This window comes from Penaeus monodon, chromosome 22, assembly GCF_015228065.2.
Source record: "Penaeus monodon isolate SGIC_2016 chromosome 22, NSTDA_Pmon_1, whole genome shotgun sequence".
NCBI lineage: Eukaryota > Metazoa > Arthropoda > Malacostraca > Decapoda > Penaeidae > Penaeus > Penaeus monodon.
This window is the reverse complement of record NC_051407.1, coordinates 8,486,473-8,486,854: the sequence shown is the minus strand read 5'-3', so window position 1 is coordinate 8,486,854 and position 382 is coordinate 8,486,473.

Here is a 382-nt window from a genome sequence, read left to right as displayed (position 1 = left end):
TTTTGCAAATGGTCAACACGCAATAGTTGGTTTAATTGATTTTCCAAAACCGTAGTTTTTTTTTCCTATACATACTTGGGGTTGTTACACTTTTCCCCCTGGAAGTGAACATTCTTCTTAAAAATTTATTCGACTTTAAAAGTTTAAACTTCCCTTTGTTAAAGTTATCATAAAAATATTCTTTTCTCCTGCTGGGTATTTGTTACAACTACTACTTTTAAAAAAATGATTTTTGTAAATATTTTACCCCACAAATCTTTTTAAGTTTTTAATTTAAAGTAGTTACCCACCCTAAAGTCTTCTGTACACATTTCTTAATACTTAAAAAATTAAAAGAGCTTATGCTTCCACTATATATGAATAAACACAGGGCAATACAATT